General features: G+C 37.7%; 2 long non-coding RNA genes across 7 annotated transcripts in view; one reads left to right on the plus strand and one right to left on the minus strand.

Annotated features, from left to right (window-relative positions):
* The window catches only part of LOC139081176 (uncharacterized), a 119,851-nt gene that overhangs the window by 62,498 nt on the left and 31,784 nt on the right, over positions 1-25,569 (minus strand). For 2 of the 6 annotated variants that reach the window (XR_011536285.1, XR_011536284.1), the window contains exons 3-8: positions 16,212-16,415; positions 14,930-15,364; positions 11,256-14,513; positions 10,032-10,130; positions 8,787-8,959; positions 1,299-1,359 (exon numbers count right to left, since the gene is read on the minus strand). This is a non-coding gene — a long non-coding RNA (uncharacterized lncRNA). Of the gene's footprint in view, positions 1-1,298; positions 1,360-2,676; positions 7,963-8,786; positions 8,960-10,031; positions 10,131-11,255; positions 14,514-14,929; positions 15,365-16,211; positions 16,416-25,569 lie in introns of those variants that run through there. The other 4 variants (XR_011536282.1, XR_011536280.1, XR_011536283.1 and 1 more) reach the window with 4 other exon arrangements.
* LOC139081177 (uncharacterized) lies at positions 10,761-24,156 on the plus strand. The gene is made up of 3 exons (XR_011536286.1): positions 10,761-10,874; positions 11,556-11,641; positions 21,963-24,156. It is a non-coding gene; the product is annotated as an uncharacterized lncRNA (long non-coding RNA).

The raw sequence follows: 25,569 nt of genomic DNA on the forward strand, positions 1-25,569 counted from the left end.
GCTACAGATTTAATGTAATCCCTATCACAATTCCAAAAGAAAATTATAGAAATAGAAAAAATAATTCTAGAATTCATATGAAACTACAAAAGACCATGAATAGCTAAATCAATCTTAAGAAAGAAGAATAAATCTGAAGGCATCACACTTCCTGATTCCGAAATACATTACAAAGCTACAGTAATCAAAACAGCATGTATGGCATAAAGACAGGCATATTGACCAAACGAACAAAATGAAGAGCCCAGAATTAAATCCATACATATACAGCCAACTGATCTTTGGCAAGGGAGCCAAGAATACACAATGGAGAAAGGATTGTCTCTTCAACAAATGGTGTTTGGGAAACTGGATATCCACATGCAAAAGAATGAAATCGAACTATTATCTTACACTGTACACAAAAATCAACTCAAAATGGGTCAAAGACTTAAATAAAGATCCAAAACTCCTAGAGGAAAACATAGATGAAAAACTGCATGACATTGGTCTTTGCAATGACTTCACGATATGACACCAAAAGCACGGGCAAAAAACCCTCAAACATAAACAAGTGTGATTACATCAAACCAAAAAGATTCTTCATGGCAAGGGAAGCAGTCAACAGAGCGAAAAGGCAATGTACAGAATGGGAGAAAATATTTACAGACCATATATCTGATAAGGAGTTAATATCCAAAATATATATGGAACTCCTTCAACTAGATTGTACAAAAACTAACCCAACTAAACATAGGCAAAGAATTTGAATAGACATTTCTACAAATAAGACATACAAATGGCCAGTAAGTATATTAAAAAATTCTCAACATCACTAATCAGTCAAAACCACGATAAGATACCGTCTCACAACTGTCAGGATGGCTGTTATCAAACAAACAAAAGACAAGTCTTGGCGAGTATGTACAGAAATTGGAACACTTGCATACTGTTGGCAGGAATGCAAAATAGTGCAGCCTCTTTGGAAAACAGTATAGAGGTTCCTAAAAAGATTAAAAATAGAACTACCATAGGACCCTGGATGTTTATCCAAAAGAAATGAAATCAGGATCTCAAAGAGATATTAGTGTTCCTATGTTCATTGCAGCACTGTTTAGCCAAGATGTGCAAACAACCTAAATGTCAATCAACAGATGAATGGATTAAAAAATATGGTATATACTTACAACGGAATACTATTCAACCTTTAAAATGAAGGAAATTCTGCAATATGTGACAACATGGATGAAGCTTGAGGACATTATGCTAAACAAAATAAGCCAGTCACATAAAGACAAATACTGCTTGATTCCACTTACATGAGGTATCGAAAATAGTCAAATTCACAGGATCAAAGAGTAAAATGGTGGTTGCCAGGGGCTGGGGAGAAGGGAAAATGGGGAATTATTAATGAATGGGCATAAAATTCAGTTCAACAAGATAAATAAGCTCTAGAGATCTGCTATACAACATTGCACCTATAGTTAACAATAATCTATTATATACTTAAAAATTGGTTAAGAGGATAGGTCTCATGTTGTGTCCTTACAATAAAATAAAAACTGAAAAATAAATAAATAAATAAATTTTTAAAAGTTGAGAGGAAAAATACCAAAAGCCCAGTAGAAAAAAGAGAAAAAGATATGACAGAGAAATTACAGGAAAAGGAAGTGAAATGGCCCTTAAACAGATGAAAATATGCTTAAACTCACTCATAATAGAAATACTAATTACTACCACTTGAAGATATTTTATACTTATTAAATTTGCAGAGATGAAATGCTTGACAAAACACCTTGTTGAAAGGCTGTGCAGAAACATATGCTCCCATGCACGAATGGTGGGAAGTGCAAAATGGCACAAGCCATTTGGTGGAAATTTGGCAATATTAATGAAATTAAATATGTACATACTCTTTTACTAAGCAGTACTGAAGATACACCTCCACAAGAATAAATCAATATATACATAAGTTCATAAGTCATTTATTATTGGTAACAACAAATCTTTGAAAACAACACACATCTGTTAATACGGACTGGTTGAATAAACTATCCACATAATGGAGTACTATGTAGCCATAAAGAAAGAATCAAAACAATCTCTATGAATTGACATGGGATAATTTCTAAGACGTATTAAGTTAAAAAAAATCGAGGTAGAGGGCAGTCTATAGGGTCTGCTGCATTTTATGTGTGAAAGAAAGGGAAAATATGTATGTATTCCCCCTTGTGCCTATGTTTGCAAGAAGAAAAAAAGAGACGGGAGAAAATATATATGCTTATATTTAAAAAAAGAGATACACAATAAGGACAATCAGAAACTAATAAAAAATTGCTACAGTGGAGGTATGAATGGGGAAGAGAGTATCAAGACAGGACTTTCTGTGTAGTTCTCACTTACGAAATATATTAATATTTTGCATATTCAAAAGTTAAATTACATCAAAAAAGTAGAAAAAGCAAATCCTAATATTGACCGTAAGCAGAAACAGATGAACCTTGCTGTATATCAAATTGATAACATAACCACAAAGAGAAAAAAGAATTACAAATTACTTAAGCAACTTTTGAAAACTATTGTCTGGCTCCAGTACTCTGTATATTTAGTGGCATATGTTCTAAAGATGAAAAGAACTTTAAAAATACGTAAAGTTTACTCAGTAGGTTTACTGTTAATACTATCATTTTGTGGGTCAGGATGTCAGCAGGAGGTGCAGTCGTCTGAGCGCTTGCCTGGGTCTGGAAGATCAGCTTCCAAGTTCACTCCCATGGCTATTGGCTGGAGGCCTCAGTTCCTCAAGATGTGGGCCTCTTTATAGGCTTGAGTGTTCCCACAACATGACATGTAGCTTCCCCCAGAATGAATGATACAAGAGAGAGGGATCTAGGAGAGAGACAGACAGACAGAAAGAAAGAAAGAGAGTGAGCAAGCACAGGAAGACTTAGTCTCTGAAGTTGCACACTGTCACTTCTGCTTTATTCTATTCATTAGGAATGAATCACTGAGTCCAGCCCACAGTTATGGGGAGGGAAATTAGGCTCTGTCTCTTGAAGGGAAGAGTATCAAAGAGCTCGTGGATATATTTTTAAATAACTACAAATATAGATTGGACACTAGAAGAGATGGTGAAATTATTGATAATTTTCTCAGGCTTGATAATTTAGAAAGTTGTCATTCTAAGGAGATGTGTGCAGAAGAATTTAGGGGTTAAGTGTCAAAACATCAAATGAAAGAAAGAGATTAAGCAAATATAGCAAAATATTTGCACTTGTTGAGTCTGCAAGGAGGGGATATGGATGTTCATTGAATTGTTCTCTCAACTTCTTTCTATGCTTAAAATTTTTATAGTAAAAAGATAGAGAGGGGCAAGTATTGGACAGTAAATATACACAAAGCATTGTGCCTGACATGTGCTAGATGTTGAGGGTGGAAGGCAAGATTGAGGGTAGATACAAACTAGGCAGCAGGCACAGACTCACTCGTACCAAAACAGTTAGAGGTAGTGAATGGAAGGAAAAGAGTTGATCGGATAGGCTGGGAGATCGGACGCAGCGAGGGAAAAGGGAGGAGTGAAACAATGCATAAAGAGGTTAGAGAGGGAGTGGAGAAATTGTCACCTTTAATTTCCAAAATTGGACTCCAATTTTAATGGCCACTTAAAAATCCCAATTTGCTGAAACTTTTATGAGGAACAGACGATTTATAGTTTCAAAGCATCTACCCACAAGTCACATACTTATTCCAAAGGGAAAAATAGTGACTTTACAGTTGACAAAGCTGGAGGACACCAGCTTGACCAAATGATCAAAATTTAACATCACCAAAATTGGGACAAACATGATCACAGACCTCCTATGCATATGAGATACTAAAAAGGGTACTACGTCATTTAAGTTGTATTCCTGCCAAAAATTCTAACCTGCGTCCAACCATGAGGAAACATCAGACAAACCCAAATGAGGGACATTCTACAAAACAACTGGCCTGTACTCTGCTTTATGGTGTGGTGATAAAAGACAAAGAAATGCTGAGGAGCTGCAACCAAATGCAATGCATGATCGTGAATCAGATCCTGGATTAGGAAAAAAAACCAAAATAGCTACAAAGGTCATTACTGGAACAACTGTGCGCTTTGAATATGGAGTGTGGATTAAATAACAGCATTGTAGAAATGTCAAATTTCCTGATTTTGATTGTTGTACTGTGGTTATTTAGGAAAATGCCCTTGATCTTAGGAAATATACACTAAAGTATTTGGTAAAGGGACTTGATGTCACCAACTTACTCTCATTTGAGAATATTTAGTTCAGAAATAAAATTATGCACATGCACACAGAAAGAGAGAGAGAAAAAATAAGACAGATGGGTCAAAATGTAAACAACTGGTGAATCTGAGTAAAGAATATGGGAGAAATTCTTACATTATTCTTGGAATTTGAAATTATATCAAAGTAAAAAGTTAGCAAACAAAAAGTTACCCCAAAAAACCCCACTTTCTCAGTGTGTGCAACATTTGAGAGAAGACCGCATGGAAGGGCTGCTCTCTGTGCTCAAATATTAACCCTGGTGCAGGATGCAGAGTGATTACAAGACGAAAAGAAAGTCCAGTTCCAGTTACCAAATCCTTCAGTGACTGAAAACACATGGTTTGCAAAATCAAAATGTCTCTAGTTTTTGTCATTAAAAATCACAAGTACTTTAATTGTACAAAACAAATGGATAGTGTTTTAGATGCAGAATAACAAATGCGAAGACCAGGTAAGAAGCCACATCTCAGCTTGGGTCCATTGGTCCCTGGAGCAAGGAGGAGTCTGGCGCATAGCTCAGGCTGTCTGTGTGTCTAAGCACAGAGAGGTCAGGCCTCAAAGGGAGAGGGAGGGGAGGAAGTACAAGGAAGGCAGCAGGCAGGAGCGTTCTCCTGAATAAGAGGGGAGCGGTGTCAGGAGGCCACAGCCCCTCTCACTTGGGCCAGCAGCCACCTCATTAACACATCATTAAGAAGAGCCTATTCTACGTAAGTGAGTGTTTCCCAGAAAAATGGATTATTTCTGTCCCCTTAAAATTCATAAATGCTGCCCAGAAAGCCCCAGGTTTCCTGTAATGTCTATTAAAAATCCAGATATTCCAGCAACAATGTCCAATCCCCACTATTTCCACTAAGAGAAATAAAATAGTAACACTAAACTATGCTGGTTCTTTCTTAGATGATGTACCCAGTGGAGGGAAGGTGTAATATTGGATTGAATCTGTAATCTCTGAGGATTATTACTAAAATAACCGACAGCCTCTTAAAAAATTGTAACACGTCTCTTTCTCTCAAAACTAAAATGTAGGAAAATCATTTCAATTATTAGAGTTTGGGCTATCTTTTTTGCTTTTTAAAATATCAAAACTAAAAGAGTCTACTGTCATAGGGGATGCAAAATGAGGCTGGCTTCCATTCCTGAACTGTTGTCTCTTTAGGGCCACAAGCTACTTTTACTTCAGGGTATCTTATACTTCATAGGAAGGAAGGAAATTTATAGTTATTGGCTGCCTACTATTTGCTAGGCATTGTACTATTTCATTTAATCCAAAGTTTAGCTCTTTCCATACTCAGAGGGAAAAAAGAGAAAACACTAAAGGATTTTTTTATTAAAAAGAAATGATGTCAGTACCATTTTGTTGTGTGGATACAAACTCCGGACCTATACATTCAAATATGTTTTCATGCATATTCTGCGGAATCTAAGTATTTGTGTTCTCCATGGTTATTTTTGTCAATAAGCATTTCTTACTGCAACTATTTTTCCTTTCTTCGTTTCCTGGTGGTTTCTTTTTTTTATAGACCAGAATACTTACAATATTATATCAATGAGGCAGATTGTGTCCTATTTTCTCCTTTTCGCTAAAAGAAATGTAAAAGCGTTGCAGAAAATTTGGCAAAATCATGGGGAAAAAGCTTCTAAAAATCTCACCACTCTACAACAATAATGCTTTTCAATTCTGTCTACTCTTTTCCAGTCTTTGTTTGTAGTCATATGGTTTTACATAGTTGCAATAAAAGTGTATGTGCAATTGGAGGCCTTTTATTCATCTTCTAAATATCTTATCATGTAGATATCTATTTTTCAACACTATAATTCTTAGTGCCAGATAATATTCAATAAAGTGGCTATACCATAATTTCCTTAAGCATCATTCTACCATTAAACAGCTAGATTGCTCCCTATTTTTCAACAGTAGGCAAATTGTGTCAAAGATATCTTTTACCTGTACAGCATGTATTTTCTTTTTGGATTGTTTCCTTAGGATAAATTCCTAGTAGGATTTGAGCACTTTTATGGCAATTGACCTCTCTTGTCGAATTGCTTTCTCAAAGTACTGTATTCAAATGCAATCTTTCAGCATCAAGTGCTTTCCAGAGCTACCGCATTCTCCTCTGCACTCTTTCAGTATTTGATTATTTTGATCATAGTGCTTTTGGTTCATTTAGTAGATAAAACATGGTATCATTTAGTATCCTATGGCATCTCCTATTTGATTTTTTAAAAATTTTAAAGGCTTCATTTTTTTTTTAGAGCAGTTGTAGGTTCACAGCAAAATGAAGAAAGTTTTCCATATACTCCTGCCCCTACTCATGCATAGCCTCCCCCATTATCAACATCCCCAGCCAGAGTGGTACATTTGTTACAATTAATAAGCCTGCATAGACACATCATTATCACTCAGAGTCCATAATCTACATTGGGGTCACTGTTGGTGTTATACATTCTAGGGGTTTGCACAAATGTATAATGACATGTATCCATCATTACAGTATCATGCAGAGTAGTTTCACTGTCCTAAAAATCCTCTGTGCTCGACCTGTTCATCCCACCCTCCCCCCAACCACTGATCTTTTTTACTGTCTCCATAGTTTCGCCTTTTCCAGAATGTCATAGAGTTGGAATCATACAGTGTAAAGCCTTTTCAGATTGGCTTCTTTCACTTAGTAATATACATTTAAGATTCCTCCATGCCTTTTCATGGTTTGATTGTTCATTTCTTTTTAGCACTGAATAATATTCCATTTCCTGGATGCACCATAGTTTATTTATCCACTCACTCACTGAAGGACATCTAGGTTGCTTCCAAGTTTTGGCAATTGTGAATAAAGCTGCTGTAAATATCCATGTGCAGGTTTCTGGGTGGATATTCTATTTGATCTTTATTTGCATATCTTCAATTACAATCAAGACTGAACATTTCATCTTATGTGTGCTTATCAAAGTAGTGAATTTTTGTGTAAATTTTCTTTCTTCCCAATTTTCTGTTGACATCTGCATGTTTTGTGTTTTGGCGAATTTCTTGCCTTTGTTTTAAAACTAACACCACTGAAAATTATTACCTGAAACATTCTCCTCAGTATGTGGCTTGTTGTTTAATTTTGTTTGTCAAAATGATGCTTTTGATGTTTATATGGTTGAATCTATTTTTTCTTTTGTGCTTTCTTCTAATGCTTTAAAGTTTTTAAAATTCTCTCTCCTGTAGAAACCTGAAAAATATTCCATTCTATATTTCTACTTAACTTGTTAATACATTTATAATTTATTTTGGTGAATTCTGTGAAATGCACCTCTAAGTTATTCTTTTTCTAAGTTGCCAACCACTTATTCGAACTGCAGTGGTTTGGATGCCTCCTTTATGTTGTCTGTAATCATATCTATTTCTGGATTTTCCATTCTATTCAATTGATCAATATCTGGTCTTCCTCTACTACCACACTCTTTATATTATTGCTGCTTATAAATAGGCATTTTGATTATGTCTGCAATAGGGTCTGTATTAGTCAGCGCAGGCTGCTATGACAAAATACCGCAGACTGGGTGGCTTCAACAACAGACATTTATTTCTCATAGTTCTGGAGGCTGGGAAGTCCAAGATCAAGGTGCCAGCTGGCTCAGTTCCGGCTGAGGGCTCTCTTCCTAACTAGCAGATGGTTGCCATCTTGCTGTGTCCCTACATGGTAGAGAGGGAGAGTGAGCTCTCTGGTGTCTCTTCTTATAAGAACACTAATCCTATCAGATCAGGGCCCCACTCTTATGACATCATTTAATCTTAATTACTTCCTTATTCTAAATACAGTCACATTACGGGTTGAAACTGCAACATTTGAATTTGTGGGGGACACAATTCATCCATAGCAGAATCACATTTCCCAATAAGCATCCAGTCCAATTATGTTTCTGACCCTATAATTCCAGACCCCAGCATATCATAACAGCCAGCCACAACTCTCAGCAGCTATTTCTGAGCATCATCCTAGATCCTCATCCTCCGCCCCCGCATTGCTGCTCTAGATTCGTGGCACCGTATCTCAACTCCCATGATTTATCTCTGGCCCCTTTTGACTGTGCCAGCCCTATACATCCCTCCTGACATTTTGAATCTCAGCAACCCTGGGTGGTTCTGGATCTCTAATCCATTCTTCCTTGGAGCCCCCCCCCCCCCCCCCCCCCGTGGCCTCAGGTGCAAATCTTCACTGAATTGTCATCAGGCCAGCCCTCAGCTCCCCGCATATCTAGAATTTCTTCTCAAAGGATGGGACACAATGGCTTCACAATTCACCTTCTGATTGCACATTGACTCACAAATACAGGGCTCTATGACACCTTTATTTCTACTAACTGTGGTTTAGGTCAATGTAACCAATGTAACGGGCCTGTATGTCAGGCTTCTTAAACTAGAACCTTAGGGCTTCCCATAATGTAAGGGGTTGCTAAAATCAATACTATTTGCATGTAATGTTATTTTGCCATGTGTCTCCAACACTGTTATCTTACTCTGGATGCTCTTCCACATCCTTTTTGAGGAGGCTGGTGTTCTTCTCACTGTTAGGCTTCCATCTGGTTGAACATGCATGGATGGCCTGCTAACTAAGCACGTCATCGTGGTGACAAAGACTCTTTCCTTAAGCTTCAGATTCTTCCTCAAAGCCCTGTGGAAAAGCTGGATCCTATTTTGGAAAGAAAGACATTTTGCAAAAACTCATTTACTCCCAGAAAACATAACTTGGTCTTTTGTTTTTCATTATCAGGAATCTCCTAAAATAGCAGTTGAGACTATGAGTATTTGGTCAGGGACTGTCTTATTTGTCCCTCTATCCCCAGCACTTAATGCAGTACCTGGTACCTAGCAAATACTCAACAAATATTTATGAAAGGCAAGAAAGAAGAGGTGAATTTAAAGCTGAGAGCTGAGATCAGCTTTTAATTTTATATACTGGAGTCATTTGTTGGTTTCATGACTGTATGACCCCTTCAACCTAGGTATGCCAAGATGCTGCTCACAGGGACAAAATTCTACACCCCAGGGGAATTCCTCCAGTGGTTTGGCCAGAAGCATGTTTCACATCAAAAGGGTCTGCTAGAGATCTCTGCCTAAAATTTAGAAGAGGGGAGGAGGCTATTATTCATTCTTCTATTCTACAGGTATTTAATGTAGTTCCAAAGATGAGAAGAAGCGATGTGCCCCCATAAGACAGGAACAGAGGCGGTGGGTGTTTAAAGAAAGGTGACTGAAATTGATTTGAGGCCTGCATTTTAAAGGTGGAATGGCCTTAGAAATCATGAAAATAGGGGTGATTGGTGATAAGAAATTTACTCCTGTCTCCTATACCCCCAGAATTGGATCTTAAAAAGGTTATAGGATTAACATTCCCACCACTTATCTTTGAAAACAGCATCACATCATTCAGACACATCACTTAGACATTGTCATTCAAGGAGTGGGAATTCAGGAGTGAATTTGATGTCAATTCACATCAAGTTCCTACTGTGAGAACTTTGTATTTTACAGGCTTTTTTTATCTGGAACAGTCTTCCTGCCTTTTTCTACCTCTTTGCTTCCCATTTGAAAATTAATCTTCTGCTGTGTGGCTTTACTTTGTAATTTCTCTTGTCCTCTATTATTATTTATCATTTTAAATTTGTGTAGCTTGAGGGACAGTCTATTTTAAAGGTGTTAACAAAAAAGTTTTATGGCCAAAACAGCACACTCTTGGTAGCAAAGCAAACCATGCCACCTACCCAAAAGATTGTAGAACGTTTTCAGTATTCTGTTCAGGACTCCTAGGAATATGGTCCTAAGTACTTGGCAGGGTCCTTACCCCAAGAGGATAGAAAGCCCTGAGAATGAAGAGGCAAACAGAAATTCGTGGGTATGGAAGATGCATGCATAGATATGAAGATGCTGCAGTTTATTCTTGAGGATTTCAAGGTACCAAATAGAGGGAGTGCACTAGCAAAGCACTTCGCAAATGTGCACGTGAATCACCTAAGGATCTTGTTGCATGTGTATTCTAATTAATAGATCTAGAGTGAGGCCTGAGTCTCTGTATTTCTAGCATTTCTAGCATGCTCCCAGGTGATGCTGATGCTGATGATCCGTGGACAACAACTCTGAAAAGAGTCCTAGTAAATACAATAGCTAATGAAGGCTATTTTATGATTTATTTATTTACATCCTAGAAAAAAATTGTTCTAAGAAAAAAATTGTTACCATTTATAAAGTTATGGGCAATAGAACAAGATTAAAAAAATAAAGGGGGAAATTGGTGAAGGGGGGAAAAGTAGGAAAGGAAAAAAAGTATAAGTCTGAGAAGATCACTTGACATAGGAAATGCAAATCATCATGCCCCAAACAATGGCTAGAGGAGAAAAAGCATTTCTGTGCGCTTTAATGACCAAAATAAAATGAAAAACTCGAACGATTACAAGTCCTACAGTGTTTGTGAGATAAAATCTTCCCAGGGCTCAGCAAAAGCAAGTGGCACTGAGCACCAGGGGCATTGTTTTCTGTGGGTAACCATGCAGGAAGCCCAGATGAAGCAGTGAGCAACATTTCAACGTGTTCTGAGAGGAAACAGAATGGTAAATTCTTAGTTTTAATTTTTTTGATAGCGTATGCATCTGTGTAGACCAATGGCATAGGGCCAACATGTAGATTTATGACTCTCTGATGCTCTGGTTTGTTTCAAGAATAAGCTTTAGGATCTCTAGGATGGAAGGACTGCATATCCTTCAGTATGGATTATTTATATAGATATAAATCATATATATGTATCCAGCTCAGGAAAAATTTGTTTAAAAGGATGCATAAGAGGATATGGAATGATTTTTTTTCAGAGCTGAGGACAAATCTTCCACTAGGCACAGCCCACCAACATTTGCTAAGATGTAGACTAGCTGGTCCTTTAATTATCCACCCTACCACCAATCTCCAGAATATACATGAGAAGGCTAAATAGTTACCAGTGTGATCTTTGAAGGGAATTTACAGGAAAGAAGAGAGATGTGGCATTTTCCCCTTCCTGTGGGGAAGGATGGGAATTTTCTCCTGCCCAGTCAAATTTGGAGTCTCAAGAGAAGCAGTTGCTGAAGGACTATTTCCTAAAAGGAGAGCCACAGACTCTCACAGATATGCCTAATACTGTTTCTCAAGTGTTTTTGGCAGTGGCATGCTAGTAAATGTTTAACAATCTGCTCTCCGGAAAGGGGATAGGGGTGGAGGAAGACCTGATTTGTATCATTTGCTGATTTCTGTGATTTAAGTATTCTCATCATGGCCGATTTCAAGCTACAAGCCTGAAGTCCCTGACGTGAAGTTGTGAAGAGCTCCAGAACACCGCTGATTTTAGGTAAACCCATGTTGCTACAATAATGGTCTCTGAATCCATGCCTTTTTGTAGTCTCCTACCACTTTAACTCTGGGCTTGATCATGCTACTTGCTTTTAGCCATGGGAAATCAGCAGAGGCTTAGAAAGTGCTTGTGCTTTGGGGCTTTCCCTAATGGAGTGCTGCATCATGTAAAGACGCCTGGGATAGCCTGGCTGGAGGATGCGAGATCACTTGGAGACATATGGCCCCACGATCATCCAACACCAACTGCCAAATATCTGAGGGAGGTTATCTTAGACCATCCAGCCCCAGTCAAGCCACCAGATGACTGCAACTGTAAGCAGTACCACAAGCCAGACTAGCAGAAAAACCACCCATCTGAACCCATCCCAAATTGCTGATCCATAGAATTTTTGGCAAATAAAGTGGTTCTTGTTTTAATCCACTATGTTTGGGAGAGTTTTAACCTACTAAGTTTGTATGCAACAAAGATAACTTTGATACAAGATACAAGATAAGTTTGTATGCAACAATAACAATAGATAACTGATATACCCCACATGTGTCCCCTGGAGTTTGGGATGCACACGAGTATTGATGCTAGCAGAGTAGCTTATGATGGCCTAGCATGGAGAGAAGGGTTAGTATCAGGTCAAGCCACACTGCCATCTTTTGGTGAGCAAGATCAAGTCTTTGCCATGAAGGGGATCCTTGAAAGGACCTGTCCAAAAAGGCTACCTGCTGGGGCAAAGGACCCCACAAGAATAGATTGTGGGCAGTTGCCTGGAAGCAGGAGATGAGGGAGTATCATAAGAGAGGTCTGTCAGAAAGCTTATTGCCCACATCTGAAGGAAGGTAGAGAGAGGTAGCTTCCACCAGTGCGCTTCATGAAAGACTTAGGGTTTGGATGTCTACCAAGATAAGAGGGTATTCAATAGTCAGGAGAAACATGAACAACATTAACTCCAAGCTCTCTTTTCTCTACCGCTTCCTCTGAGGAGCCACTGGTGGGAGTAGAAGAAAGTAGAATAAAGCTGTTTCCTGTTTGTATTGTACCAGCCAATTCCATAACTTACAAAACTTATATTTGCATTTAAAGAAGTTCTAAATAATATTCTATGCATAACGAATGGCGTATGAATACTCAATTAAAATTTTAAAATATTGTCTTATCCATTCAGTCAATAAATATGGATTGGGGGTTGCTTTCTGTCGGGTGAGTCATAGGATCTAATAATTCAGCAATGAACAATATAAAGTTTTTACTTTCATAGAGCTTACATTCTAGTGTTGGGGACAGATAAAACAGATAAATACATAATCAAGTATGAGTGGAAAGTGCTCAGATGAAAATAAACATTCATTTTCTGATAGCACTCCACTGGGTTAAAGAGGGTCACCTCAATACTATTGGGTGTGGGTGATAGTCCAGGTTCTCCATTCAGCTTTCATTGACCCCTGGGTGGAAGGGGCTCCCTGTTACTCCTTTGCAGGAATTTGGGGCCAAAATTGCAGATAAGGAGAGGACAGCAGGGGAGCAATGGAGGGCAGAGATGCTACCTTTCATCAGGTCCTAATACTTCCCAAGCAACCAGTGAAGTGCTCAATATGTAGTTACTTGAGACAACTTAAATATTCAACACCAGGGCAGTGGATAATTCATACAATGGAATAGTATGTACCAATGAATGATAGCTACATGCATCAATATAAATGAATCTCAAGAACATAAGATGACAAATAAAAAGCAAGTCACAGAAGAAAACATATACTATGTTTCTAGTTATATAAAGCTTGAAAGCAGGCAAAACTAACAAAAGTATTTTTTAGGGCTACCTGAATGGGTGCAAATGAGAAACCATAAAGAACAATAAGGGAATGATTAACAAAATTGAAGACAATAGTTGATTCTGGGAGGAGTCGGTTGTGACTGGGGAGAGGCATACAGAAGGCTTCAAAAGTATCAGTAATGTTCTAGTTCAGCATTTCTCAAATTTTGATCTGTGTCAGAATCAGGTGGGGAACTTGTAAAAATAATAAAGCTGGAGCCCTACCCTACTTCCAGGAGCTTGGGGCTCTGTGTTCTCTAATAGCTCTCCAGTTGATTCTGATAGACACCAGGGTTTAAGAACCAAGGTTCTAGCTCTTAAGCTAGGTAGTGTGTAAACAGAAGTTTATTTTGTAATTATCATTTAACTATATATGTACATTAAATATACTCCTTTGTATACAATATGATATGTGTATAATAGTGAGACCTGGTGGTCTAGTGGTTAAGATTCAGCAGATCTCACTGCCATGGCCCGTGTTTGTTTCCTCACGAGGGAACCACACCACCAGTCTGTTGCTTGTCATACTGTGGTGGCTGCGTGTTGCTGTGATGCTGAAAGCAATCCCACTAGTATTTCAAATACCAGCAGGGTCACCCATGGTGGAGAGGTTTCAGTGGAGCTTCCAGACAAGACAGACCAAGAAGAAGGACCTGGCCACCTAATTCTGAAAGAATTGGCCATGAAAAGCCTGCGAATAGTAGTGGAGCATTGTCTGATAGAGCGCCAGAAGGTGAGAGGATGGTGCCAAAAGACCGAGCAGGGTTCTACTCTGCTGTACACAGGGTCACTAGGAGTCGGAATCGACTCGACAGCACTATACATCCCGTTTCAGATTTTTATGTAGTTGCTTTAATGGCCTTGTCCATACTTCCTAGGCATGAAAACTTCCAGCAGTCCAAGCCTCTTGATCATGACTGGACAATCTTCAAGATACTTTATGTGACAGTAGTCTCCATTCAGAAATTAGATTGTCCAGTCTAGTTTGAGGCAAAACTCCAAACTTGGTTTAGCATTAAACTGTATTTCTCTCCCAGTTTATGCCTGGTTCAGACTAGAAGTCTGCAGTAGAGAAGGTGAGCTGTGGTTAACATGATTGACTTCTCTTTTTCCCTTAAATCCCCCTCCACTAGTTGCCGTAGTCAAAGCCACCACCATCATCTGTCACCAATACTATTGTGATACTCTATTAACTCATCTACCTTCTTTCAATTTTGCTCTCCCTACACCCCATTCTCCACAATGCAGCCTGAATAACAATTGTTTTAATTTTTTTTTAGTTTGAACTAATTTTAGACTTATGGAAAGGTCGCAGAAATAGTACAAAAGAGTTCCCTTATATCTCTCACTCAGATTTCCTTAATGTTAGCATCTTAAATGACCATAGTACACTTATTAAAACCAGGAAATTCACATTGGTACAATACTATTAACTAAACTACATATTTTATTCTAATTTCAATAGTTTCTCCACTGACCTTTTTCTCTTCCAGGATCCTTTCCAGGATCTCACATTGCATTTAGTAGTTGTTTCTGCTTAATCTCCTCCAATCTATAAAAGTTCTTCATTCTTTCCTTATTGTTCATGATCTTGACACTTCTGAAGAGTATTATTCAGTTGATTTGTCAAATGTTCCCTGGCTTAGGTTTTTCTGATTTTTTTTAATGATTGGAATGAGGTATTGTTGTATGCCTTTATTTAAAAACTTTCCAAGGTATCCAGTACACTAAGAATAAAATCAAACATCATGCACCAAATCTGGCATCATTTGGCCCTTGATTTTTGTTCTTGATTCAGTAAATCACTCTGGTCTTGTCACAGTGGGTATTATAGTTTGAATTCCTCAGGAAGCAGACTCTAAGATGAGTTTAACGAGCAGGACTTTATTAGGGAGTGCCCTCGGGACCAACCTCTATGAAGCAAAGGGAAGAAACGGCATGTGGAGAAATGGAGCTGCAATGTTGGCATAGTGACAGACTCCCAACTGACCCTACATGGAGCCCTGAGGCTAGAAATGGCCTTTCAGAGTTGTCCCCACTTTGAAATGAGATGGCCAAGCCTTATACTCCCCACATGAATCAATCATTGAATGTGGAACATCTTGGGAAAGATGGACCTTGATGGCATGGCACCTGAAGGTGCTGACACTGAAGGTTGTCTGCCCTTAGCATTCCCAGCAGCTGGGACAATAAGTCCTTCAATGAAGGGGCATCCAGGTGGCACATGACAGTGTTCTACCACACTGGCTTTCAGTTCAAGGTCTTTTTCCTTTTAGAAATTTTCATGTACTTCTCCTTCTAGCTTCCCTCTGGCTATCTGCATAGATGATTAATCCTCATTCTTCAGAAATCAGCTAAAATATCAGTGCCACAGTGAGAACTTCTCGATTTCCTTCTTCCTACTTGATGATTTTTTATTATATATCTGTTTATTAATTTAGTCTCCCAATGAGGCTGAGAGCCCCACAAAGGCAAGAAGCACATAAATTTGATTCATTTCTGTTTACCACCACTTAACAGGGGGCCCAGCCTATAGCAAGGCCTCAATAAACTGTCTAAAAAATGAATGAATACCAGGATAAATGGGTGAAATAAAATATAATAAATCTGGGTCTGTTGGACAGAACTTCAAAGTACGGTAAATAGTCACAGACAATCAGGGAATGATCTAGGGTATTTGCTGTGATGCAATCTCCTTAAGTAGGAGGTTCAGGGAATGGAAAACATAGTGAGAAACTCAGAAGTCAAGAAAAGTCAAACCTGTTGTTGAAGATGTGCTTTAGTCTTCTCAGGCTGCCATAACAAAATACCATGGATTGCGTGGCTTAAACAACAGAAATTTATTTTCTCACAGTTCTGGAGGTTGGAAGTCCAAGATCAAAATGCCAGCATGTTCAGGTTCTGGTGAAGGCCCACTACCTGGTTTGTAGATGACTGCCGTCTTGCTTGGCTTGTTGGTTTGTCCTCACATGGCAGAGAGAGAGCAGGAGAGAGAGCAATCTCTCTGGTGTCTCTTCTTATAAATGCACTAATCCCCTCGTGAGGGCCCCTCTCTCATGACCTTATCTAAATCTAACTACCTCCCAAAGTCTCCACCAACAAATACCACCACATTGGCAGGGATGGCTTCAACATATATATTTTGGGCGACACAATTCAATCCATAGCAAGATGCAACACATTTTGTATTATTTGTTTAAAAGACTAAACACATTAGCTCATTATCCTCTTCTAAAGCATATAGTTAGTGCTCAAGGAATAATATCACCACATATTAAGTTTGAAATACTAAAGATACACTCCTTAGGACAACATGTGCTGTTGGTAATTAAATATGAGCAACATACCAACCTTTGAGATAGCAATTTTCAAATGCTCATGTGCATTAAAATCTCCCGGGGATCTGGTTAAAATGCAGATTCCTGGGCTCCATAGCTGGTACTTCTGCCATTTTAACCACAGCCCCAAGTGATTCTGCTACAGATGAGTGAGGATCACATTTTGAGAAACACCTGACTGGTTAAGTCAGCAATAACTTAGTCCTTCAAACTGAGTTCAACTTTTTGCTACCTCCTTCCTTGGCATGACTGCAAGGGCATTGCAGCATTAACAGGGAGTCTGGTGGGTGTTTACGACTGTCCTAGGTGCTTAAGCAATGGGGGAAAAAGAAGGGTGTTTCTGATAGCCAACAATCCACTACTCCCACTGCAAAAGCATGTGCACAGAGAGAGAGAGACAGAGAGAGAGACAGAGAGAGACAGAGAAAGAGAAAGAGACTGAGAAAGAGAAATGGTGCAAAAGGATTTGATTACGGTTGGGAGAGAGTTGGTGGGCAGCTGTGGGAGAACCAGGAAGTGGAGGCAGCACTGTCACTGAATGGACAAGCATAATCACTTCAAAAGATTTTCTAATCTTTTTTGAAATTAATACCTTTAGAGCAGTTTTAGGTTCACAGCAAGACTGAGGTGAGGGTACAAAGATTTCCCGTATACTCCCACATACCCCCTGCCCTGCCACTACACATGCATCGCCTCACCCATTATCAACATCCCCCACTAGAGTGGCACATTCGTTACAACTGATGAATCTACATTGACATATGATAATCACTCAAAGTCAATTATTTACATTATGGTTCACTCTTGGTGTTGTACATTCTATGGATTTGGACAAATGTGTAATAACGTGTCATGTTATTACATGCAGTATCATGTAGTATCATGCAGAGTATTTTCACTGCCCTTGAAATCCTCTGTGCTTTGCCTATCATCTCTCTCCCACTCCAAAGCCTGTCAACCACTGATCTTTTCACTGTTTCCATAGTTTTGCCTTCCAAAATGTTGAAAATGTTGGAGTCAGACAGTATTTAGACTTTAGATTGGCTTCTTTCACTTAGTAACATGCGTTTAAGGTTCCTCCACATCTTTTCATGACTTGATAGCTCATTTCTTTTTAGCACTGAATAATATTCCGTTGTCTGAATGTACCACAGATTATTTATCCATTCATCTACTAAAGGACATCTAGGATGCTTTCAAGTTTGGACAACTGTAAATAAAGCTGCTATAAATATCCTTGTGCAGGTTTTTGTGTGGACATAAGTTTTCCATTCTTTTGGGTGAGTACCAAGGAGCACGGTTGCTGGACCTTATGGTAAGAGTATGTTTAGTTTTATTAAAAAAGCACCAAACTGTCTTCCAAAGTGGCTGTACCATTTTCATTCCCATCAGCAATTAATAAAAGTTTCTGCTGTTCCACATCCTTACCAGCATTGGGTGTTACCAGTGCTCCAGATTTTTGACATTCTAATAGATGTATAGTGGTATCTCATTGTTGTTTTAATTTGCATTTCCCTGATGACATATGATGTGGAGCATCTTTTCATATGCTTATTTGTCATTTTTATATCTTATTTGATGAGATGTCTATTAATATCTTTTGCCCACTTTTTAATTGGGCTGTTTATTTTCTTATTGTTGAGTTTTAAGAGTTCTTTGTATATTTTGGATAACAGTCTTTTTATCGGAAGTGTCTTTTGCAAATATCTTCTCCCAGTCTGTGGCTCGTCTTCTCATTCTCTTGGCATTGTCTTTTGCAGAGCAGAAATTTTTAATTTTAATGAAGTCCAGCTTATCGATGATTTCTTTCATGAATCATGCCTTTGGTGTTATATCTAAAAAGTCATCACCATACCCAAGGTCATCTAGGTTTTCTCCTATCTTATTTTCTAGGAGTTTTACAGGTTTTCATTTTATGTTTAGAACTGAGATCAATTTTGAGTTAATTTTTTTGTGAATGGTTAAAGTCTGTGCCCAGATTCATTTTTTTGCATGTGGATGTTGGTTGTTCAGCACCATTTGTTGGAAAGACTATCTTTGCTCCATTGTATTGCCTTTGCTCCTTTGTCAAAGATCAGTTGACCATATTTATGTGGACCTACTTCTGGGCTCTCTGTTCTTTTCCATTGATCTATTTGCATATTATTTTGCCAATACCACACTGTCTTGATTACTATAGTTTTATAGAGTTTTGCAGTCACGTAGTGTCAATCCTCCAACTTCATACTTCTTCAATATTGTGTTAGCTATTCTGTGTCTTTTGCCTCTCCATATAAAGTTTAGAGTCAGCTTGTCAATATCCACAAAATAATTTGCTGAGACTTTTATTGGGATTGCATTGAATCTATAGATTAAGTTGGGAAGAACTGACATCTTGACAATATTGAGTCTTCCTATCCATAAATAAGGAATATCTTTCCATTTATTTAGTTCTTCTTTGGTTTTGTTCACCAGAGTTTTGTAGTCTTCCTCATAAAGATCTTGTACACATTTTGTTAGATTTATACCTAAGTATTTCATTTGGGGGGGAGGCTAATGTAAATGGTATTGTGTTTTTAATTTCAAATTTCACTTGTTCATTGCTGGCATACAGGAAAGTAACTAACTTTTGTATGTTAACTTTGTATCCTGCAATCTTGCTATAATTGCTTATTAGTTCCAGGAGTTTTTTGTTGATATTTTAGGATTTTCTATATAGACAATCATGTCATCTGAACAGACAGTTTTATTTTTCCTTCTCAATATGTATATTTTTTATTTCCCTTTCTTGTCTTATTGCATTAATTAGAACTTCCAGTATGATGTTGAAAAGGAGTTGTGAGAGGGGACATTCTTGCTTTGTACCTGATCTTAGTGGGAAAGCTAGTTTCTCACCATCAAGTATGATGTTAGCTGTAGGATTTTTGTAGATATTCTTCATCAGGTTGAGGAACTTACCCTCTATTCATAGTCTACTGAGAGTTTCTGTCAGGAATGGGTGTTAGATTTTGTCAAATGCTTTTTCTGTATTTATTGATATGATCATTTGATTTTTCTTTTTTAGCCTGTTGATATAATGGATTACATTAATTGATTTTTGAATGTTGAACCAGTCTTGCATACCTGGCATAAATCCCGCTTGGTCATGGTATATAATTCTTTTTACACATTGTTGGATTTTATTTGCTAATATTTTGTTGATAATTTTTGCATCTATATTCATGAGAGATATTGGTATGTAGTTTTCTTTTCTTGTAACATCTTTTTCTGGTTTTGGTATTAGCGCAATGCTGGCTTCATAGAATGAGTTAGGAAGTATCCCTTTGCTTTTATGTTCTAAACTCGATTATAGAGAATTGGTGTAATTGCTTCCTTAAATGTTTGATGAAATTCGCTAGTGAATCCATTTGGGCCTGGTGCTTTCTGATTTGGAATTATTAATTATTGACTTAATTTCTTTAATAGGCCTATTGAGATTATTTATTTCTTCTGTGAGAAGAAATAACTTGTGTAAGTTTCAACAAGTATGTCTTTCAAGGAATTTTATCAAATTTGTGGACATAGAGTTGTTCATAATATTCCTTTATTGTCTTTTTAATGTCCATTGCATCTATAGCGATGTCACTTCTTTCATTTCTGATATTAGTAATTTGTGTCCTGTTTTTTTTCTTAATTAGTTTGGCTAGAGGCTTATCAATATTATCTTTCCAAAGAACCAACTTTTGGTTTCATTGATTTTCTCTATTGATTTCTGGTTTTCATTTTCATGGATTTCTGCTCTAGTAATTATTACTATTTATTTCCTTCTGCTTCCTTCTGATTTAATTTGCTCTTCCTTTTCCAGTTTCATAAGGTGGAAACATAGAGTATTGATTTTAAATCTTTCCTTATTTCTAATATATACATTCAATACATATATTAGAAGAGAAGCACTGCTTTTGCCACATCCCACAAATTTTGATAAGTTGTGTTTTTATTTTCATTTAGTCAAAAATATTTTTAAATTTCTCTTCAGATTTCTTCTTTGACCTACGTATGATTTAGAAGTATGTTGTTTAATTGCCACATGTTTGGGAATAATGACTTTTTAAATAATAAATGAAGGAAGGAAAATAGTCAAATGAAGACATTTTTTGTAATCTGGTATGGCCTAGCCCAGCACAATCAAGGCTGTCAAAATAAATGGGAATTTGAGAATATAATTTTTATCTCTACGTTGGACTTCTATACCTAACAAGACTCACTTCTTTCCATACCCAAGAGCATTTATGGAATGTAGGTTAAGATCAGCTAACTTGAGGATGGAATTTCATTATCGTAAATTTTTAAGAACCACTACAGCTGCTGTGTGCAATGTGGAGGACTGAGACAAGTGAAATCCAGTTTGGCCTCCATTATGATTAACACTATATAAGAAATTACATTTTCTATTATTATTATTCAAGTGTCGATACACATATTTTTAAACCCAGTCTAATCTGATAACAGAGCTGAACATGGAAAGGTGAATTACTTATTTTCTGCTTTACCTATTTATGTTATTATCTAAAAGTTACATTATTTCGTTTAATTAGGGCCTAAAATAGGGATGAAATAGCATGAATCAATTATATAAATGGAAGGGAAAGATTAAAAATAAAAAAATTAATTTTGTGTTCATCATTTAACTATTTTTAATCTCATTTTAATGTAAGAGAAAGTTAGCCCTTTTTTCCCCCTCAGCTGAGATTTCACTGTAGCTTGAAAGATAATAAATAAGTAGTTTCTGGGTTTTATTTTGTGATGAGTGAGTATTTAAAAAAATTATTGCTTAGGGGCTGGCCCCGTGGCCGAGTGGTTAAGTTCGTGCGCTCCGTTGCAGGCGGCCCAGTGTTTCGTTGGTTTGAATCCTGGGCTCGGACATGGGACTGCCCATCAAACCACGCTGAGGCAGCGTCCCACATGCCACAACTAGAAGGACCCACAACGAAGAATATACAACTATGTACTGGGAGCTTTGGGGAGAAAAAGGAAAAAAATAAAATCTTTAAAAAAAACTATTGTTTAAAACATCTTTCTCTTATATGAGGAACAAATAAAATAGAATCCGATGACTAGACTATGTTTGTAACAATTGTTTGTTAAGCCTGGGACTTTTTAAAAACAAGTATACAATTATTCATCTAATCTAAACTTTGCATTTTTCTGTTTTCAGGTCAGACTGCAAGAGCTTGAGGTCAAATTTTGATGGAGCACCCAGATGTCCTCAGCTGTCATGGAGAATACTTACCATACTTGCTTGCATATTTTCCCCATTATATTGGCAGATGCTTAGTTATTCACATAGAAGAAAGAAGTGGATTAAAGAGTTAACCTATCAGTCACTGTAGCCTGGGGCCAATATTACCCTTGATGTGATCCAGTGCTTTCAGCTTTAGTATGTTCTTTCAGAAGGAAGCCATCATTTCACATGTGGCTAATAAAATAATAAGAAGAATAGTAATAATAATAAGGAAAAAAATCTGATACCTATTGAGCATCTTCTACCCAACTACACACACACACCATTCTGCCTCTTCTCTCCACCATAGTTTTCATCACCTCCTCATACACCCATTCTTCTCCCTCCTGGTGAAAAACTGGCAAAGGGGCTTATGCAAGCCTACAGAAACCTTTGAGATGCATTGGTTTGGTGTGAAATGCCCTCACAGTTACGGAAGTGTGGCTTTAACTAAGGGTTCCTCAGCTTGGACCAAATGTTTGCAGCATTATGTAGGGCGTTGTTTGCACTTCAAAAAGAAGGATCAGCAGGAAAAAAAAATGATACAAAAGGATTTGCTTACAGTTGTGGGGAAAAAGATTTCTTTGTTAGTCAAAGACCAAACTTCTCTCCTGAACATCAAGAACAAAAAATAACAGCCCTATGAATAGAACAAATGTGGAAATATTGCCAGGACTGAAAATTCTAGCCCACAGCAACTGCCAGTCTTAGGGAACTTCCAGAGGTCTGAGAACTACTGCTGTTTGCCCCCAGCAAAAATTAGGAGGAAAAAAGTTCCCTTACCTGTTGTTAATTGCCAAAACATGCGTGTCAAGCCTTCTTTGATGCAAGAACTTCTTGGAAAGTTTATACGCAAATGGGGAGGAAAAGGTGGCAATGACAGAGTTTTGCTCTATTACCTTTTGTAATTTTCTCAAGTATCACAAATGTTGAACACCCGAGAGGACTAAACTCTAAGGCTTGGAAAAGCTAGACACCAAGAAGATGCATCTTTTCATCTTTTCCAGGTTAAGGGGATCCAAATAGCTCCTTCTGTTTCAAATGACCATGAGTGCTCCTAAATAGACAGACTCACTGGCAATGTGTAACTAAAGCTGGTTGTGTCACTGCGCCTGGGTAAAGCATTTCCTTCCAGCCCTGAGCTGTGTTTCATGGTGCTACTAATGAATTGAGGTGCTACTTTGGTCAGTAAATTTAATGATCAATGCAGCCAAACAATGGTTTTGTACTTTTTAGCTGAATTGGTTGTTAAATCAAATGGCTACATTAGGGCCAAAAGGGAGAGGTTACATGCTCACCTAGAAGAAAATATGGAAAAAATTATCATACTCTCACAATTGATGAAAATCACCACTTTTCTATAATGAGAAATCTATAAAGTTTGGGTTTCTTTAAAATGATTATTGAACTTTTTTAACTACCCACTTTTATGTTCAGCATCAAGCAAAGTATAGGTAAATGAAACTGGACAAATCCTTGTATGCTTTACTCTATACTTCAAAAGTGAATAAAAAAGCATTTTTTTCCAAAAAAAAGGAATGCAAATTAGCTTTAAAATTTTTCTTTTTTCCTTCCTTCTTTCCCTTCTTCCTCCCTTCCTCACCTCCCTCCCTTTCTTCCTTTTCTCTTCTTGCTTTATTGGAGAATGTGTGGGTTGGAGGAAGTTGGAATATATAAACATGAGGTAAACCTAAGAGACAACGTGAAAAGTTTCTTCAAGTAAAAAGCATGAGAAGAAGAAAGAACAACAGGAAGTAAGAAAGGAAGTGGAATAGGGAAGGAAAAATACCAAAGACTCCATGAATTCCATTTAAAATACACAACAATGAAATTAAAGGCTTATGTTGGTAAGCTTAGGAAAATAAATCCAGAAGAAGAAAATCATTTAAGAGAGAATTTTCTTCATTTTTCTATAAGTGGAGAGGAGAGTTTTGTTTTGTTTTGTTATTAAGCTGGTTTCATGAAGTATATTTTATTGGCAGAATTTTTGGTGGAGTAATTAATTACTCAGAAGAATGAAATGTAATGCCCATGGTCACACCTCGGGCAGAGCTGGGTTGGACCACCGTGTCTCCTAATGCCTAAACTGGCGTTCTTTTCACTGTATTGCACGAATTCTAAGTTAAGAAAGCTTTCCAATGCAATGCCTTACTATTTTTAAAGGACATCTTAGTTTACACATAAACAAATTGTCTGCAGTTTGGCTGGAGGTGGAATACCTAATTCCCACCTCTCTGGTTGCCTGTGGTCATACTTTTGGCCTCTGTCCAGCCCTTACTCAAATTTACCTGGTAAATGAGATTGGGAGAAAAAAACTGGGCAAGTGCAACTCTATTCCTTCCTCTCTCTGGTATCTGCCTGCAGAGAGCTGAGAGTTTCCACAGGAGAGGTCTGTGACAGGCAGATAATTCTCCCTAATGCCTTGAGGCGGTATCAGGAAGCCTAGTCTGCCACCTACCTAAGCTTCATTCTCCAAACAGCTTTAGCAATAACAAAGCTGATATTTTTAATCTCATCTTTTGAGTTCCACAAGCCCAGATGGGAAAAAGGGGTGTAAATTATTGAGACTCCTCGAAGCCCAACATATTCTATTGAGAGACACATCTTGTAGTGGTTAAAAACATGGACACTGGAGGGGCCGGCACCCTGGCATAGTGGTGGGGTTCGTGTGCTCCGGATCGGCGGCCCAGAGTTTGCAGGTTCAGATCCCGGGCCCAGACCTATGTGCCCCTCGTCAAGTCATGCTGTGCCAGGCATTCCACATATAAAATGGAGGAAGATGGGCACAGATGATAGCTCAGGGCCAATCCTCCTCAGGAAAAACAGGAGGATTGGCAACAGATGTTAGCTCGGAGCTAATCTTCCTCACCAAGAAAAAAACATGGACACTGGAACCAGACTGACACTTACTAGCTGTGTGACCATGGGCAAATTGCTTAACTTCTCTGGGCCTCTGTAAAATGGGAGAATAATAGAATCTACCTCAAAGTGTTTTTGTAACCATTTTAAAAAATAAAAAAGTGACACACAGTAAGCACTGTATCAGTGTTAGCTTTATTTTTCTATCTTATAAAATTAAATAGCTAGTTTTTAACAGTGCTTTATTACTATATAGGACCTTTTATTACATAAATATTTCAAGTATTTATTTTTATATGGGAGACAGTGTAGTTTATGGTTAAAAGTGTGGGCTCTGGAGTCAGACGCCTGGGTTCAAATCCTAGCCTTGTGATTAACCAGTTGTGCAACCTCAGGCAAGTTACATAACCTCCCTGCATCTCACTTTTCTCATATACAATATTGGGATGATGATAATACCTAACTTATAAGATTGTTGTAAAAAATGATAATATTTATAAACTTCTTAGAAGAGTACCTGATATTCTATATGTTTTTATTAAAGAAAATAAATAAAAATGGAGTGTAATGGCAAGGACCTACGGTAACTCTATGTTTAATCTTTTGAGAAACTGCAAGATATTTTTCCAAAGTAGTTGAAATATTTTACATTTTCATTAGCAGTGTATGAGAGTTCCAATTT

The sequence above is a fragment of the Equus przewalskii genome, chromosome X, assembly GCF_037783145.1.
Source record: "Equus przewalskii isolate Varuska chromosome X, EquPr2, whole genome shotgun sequence".
In the NCBI taxonomy this organism is placed as follows: domain Eukaryota; kingdom Metazoa; phylum Chordata; class Mammalia; order Perissodactyla; family Equidae; genus Equus; species Equus przewalskii.